The following is a 3,251-nucleotide window of genomic DNA, read 5'->3' on the forward strand; positions in this document are numbered from 1 at the left end:
TTTTATTTGCAGATGTGTGAAGACTACTTGGTACAGGATCTGATTCCATGGAGGGTCGTGACTACGTCTCCTTGACAGTCATGACATCGCTGTATGGCTATTGATATATGGCAGCGAAGGCCCTTGGAGAAAGGAAAAGACCTTCTTGAGAGCAGGAGTGGCTGTCAAAGTTAAGTATCTCGTGAATGGTTTGAAGGTCAGAAGTATTTGAGCCGTTGAGGATCCTTGTTTAGGGATGGGAGCCCTCTACACTCTGCCCATTCTTAATGGGTGCATTAGGGAGTTTATTGTACAGAGGGTGTGCACTTTCCTTGGAGGAAGGTCGATCGCTGCGAGAGTGACCCATCTGTAACTAGAGATGCTCCGTTCTCAGTTCTTTTTTCTTGCACGGCACTGGGTTTGCATGATAGGTCACCACTTCATCTTTTCTCCATCTTCTACTTGGTTGTGGTTTTCCGAGGAGGATGTGAGCATCCTAGTTAGAGATGGTCCCCTGTCGTGGTGGGACGTGGGGAGGGCCAGCAATATGTGGATGAGAGTGTCTAGGGTGGGTGGGTGCTTCTCTGAGTGGAGTGTAATGTGTAGTAGATATTCCTTCTCTTCAGGAAGCAATATGGAGGGGAGGTTATTTTTCATATTGTGCAGTTAGGAGCTTTGTGAGTTGAGTTTATAACTGAGGTTTGCTGTCAAATATTGTTTTTATTTGCAGATGTGTGAAGACTACTTGGTACAGGATCTGATTCCATGGAGGGTCGTGACTACGTCTCCTTGACAGTCATGACATCGCTGTATGGCTATTGATATATGGCAGCGAAGGCCCTTGGAGAAAGGAAAAGAAGATCTTGAGAGCAGGAGTGGCTGTCAAAGTTAAGTATCTCGTGAATGGTTTGATGGTCAGAAGTATTTGAGATGTTGAGGATCCTTGTTTATGGATGGGAGTCCTCTACACTCTGCCCATTCTTAATGGGTGCATTAGGGAGTTTACTGTACAGAGGGTGTGCACTTTCCATGGAGGAAGGTCGATTGCTGGGAGAGTGACCCATCTGTAACTAGAGATGCTCTGTTCTCAGTTCTTTTTCTCACATGGCACTGGGTTTGCATGATAGGTCACCACTTCATCCTTTTCTCCATCTTCTACATGGTTGTGGTTTTCCAAGGAGGATGTGAGCATCCTAGTTAGAGATGGTCCCCTGTCGTGGTGGGACGTGGGGAGGGCCAGCAATATGTGGATGAGAGTGTCTAGGGTGGGTGGGTGCTTCTCTGAGTGGAGTGTAATGTGTAGTAGATATTCCTTCTCTTCAGGAAGTGGTATGGAGGTGAGGTCATCTTTCATATTGTGTAGTTGGGCATTTTGTGAGTTGGTTTTCAGTTGAGCTTTGTTTGTATTTGCAGATGCTTCCAGATCTGGTATCGTGTCGTGTCATTCTGTGGAGGATTGTGACTACATCTGTTTGAGTGTCACTGCACTGCTGTACAGATGTCGACGTATGGGAGGGAAGGTCTCTGTAGACAGGAAAAGAAGATATTGAGAGTGGAGTGGCTGTCAAAGTTAAGTATCTGCTGGAGGGTTTGATGGTCAGAAGTATTTGAGATGTTGAGGCTTCTCGTTTATGGATGGGAGTCCTCTAAACTGTGTCTGTTCTTAATGGGCACATTGGAGGAGCTTGTTGTATGGAGGAGTGTGTGTTTTCCATGGAGGAAGGTTGATTGCTGGGAGAGTGACCCATCTGTAACTAGAGATGCTCTGTTCTCAGTTCTTTTTCTCACATGGTACTGGGTTTGCATGGCAGTTCACCACTTCATCCTTTTTGTCTTCTACATGGTTGTGGTTTTCTGAGGAGGATGTGAGCATCCTAGTTAGCGAAGGGCTGCTATTGTGGTGGGATGGGGAGGGCCAGTAATTTGTGGATGAGTGTCTGGGGTGGGTGGGTGCTTGTCTGTGTGTGGGGGGTGTAATTTGTAGTAGATATTCCTTTTCTTCAGGAAGCAGTATGTAGTTGAGGTCCTCTTTTGAAGTGTGTAGCTGTGCATTTTGTGAGTAGGTTTGCAGTTGACCTTTGTTTGTATTTGCAGATGCATCCAGATCTGGTATCGTGTCGTGTCATTCTGTGGAGGGTTGTGACTACATCTGTTTGACTGTCACTGCATTGCTGTATAGATGTCGATGTATGGGAGCGAAGGCCCATGTACAAAGGAAAAGGTGATCGGGAGTGGCTGTCAAAGTTAAGTATCTGCTGGAGGGTTTGATGGTCAAAAAGTATGTGTGCTGTTGAGGCTGTAGGATGGGAGTCCTCTGAAGCCTGCCTGTTTGTAATGGGTTCATGAGGCAACTCATTGAATAGGAGTGGGAGTTTTCTGTGGAGGAAGTTGACTGATGGAAGAGTGACCTGTCTGTAACTAGAGATGCTCCATTCTCCCTTCTTCTCTCATAAATGGCACTGGGTTTGCATCACTGATCACCACTATCCTGTTTGTCCGTCCTCTATTGGGTGTTGGTTTTCTGAGGAGGATGTGGGCATCCTAGTTACCGATGGGCCCCTGTCAGTGTTGGGAAAGGGCCATGAGTACTGTGTAAATGTGAGTATTTTGCATGTTGATTTTAAATGTATAGAAGTAGTTGGTTGCTGCTTCATTGTAGGTAGGAATGTGCTGGGGCTCTTTCGGGGTGTCAAATAGGTTAGTTTAGCCAAGGGAGTGTGGTATTGTGGTGTTGTGACCATTAGCAATAACCTGGCATTTATTGTTTGTGTGCCACAGGGGTATTTGAGTCCAGAACTGAGGGAATGGGCTGTAGCAAGTGTGCCCTGTTTGGTTTACATGGGTTCTTGTAAGTATGGTGCCAGTGGGCACAGAGGAGCTGTTTGCATCCATGAGGTAAGTGTTAAGTTAGAGCTTTTAGTGCAGTCCTGTTGATGGGAGTGTGGTCTTTTCTGTGTTAGATAAGGTGGGCTTATGATGAATGGGTTCATCACCAGTTTTGTGTGTGAGACAGCAGATGAAGACAATATTTGGGTTAAGTTGTTGCTTGTTCTCTAGAAGAAGGTTGGACTTAGGTGGGTGGTCAGTGAGAGTGTTGTCGTGTTTGCCCTAAAATGTTGAGTAGTTTTCCTTGAATATATTGTGTGATGTAGGTATGGAGATGTGTTGATATTCCTCAGGGAAGGGGTATCGGTGGGGAGGTGAGTGTGGAAAATATGTAATGGGACTGAGAGTTGCAGTTTGAGGGAGGGGTGAGGGAATCTCATGACTGG

General features: G+C 46.0%; 1 long non-coding RNA gene across 1 annotated transcript in view; it reads left to right on the forward strand.

Moving 5' to 3' along the window:
* The first annotated feature begins 2,222 nt into the window (after positions 1-2,222).
* Positions 2,223-3,251, forward strand: part of LOC120393379 — a 2,181-nt gene continuing 1,152 nt past the window's right edge. The window contains exon 1 of the long non-coding RNA XR_005592021.1: positions 2,223-2,874. This is a non-coding gene — a long non-coding RNA (uncharacterized LOC120393379). The remainder of the gene's footprint in view (positions 2,875-3,251) is intronic.

This window comes from Mauremys reevesii, unplaced genomic scaffold (assembly GCF_016161935.1).
Source record: "Mauremys reevesii isolate NIE-2019 unplaced genomic scaffold, ASM1616193v1 Contig197, whole genome shotgun sequence".
NCBI classification, from domain to species: domain Eukaryota; kingdom Metazoa; phylum Chordata; order Testudines; family Geoemydidae; genus Mauremys; species Mauremys reevesii.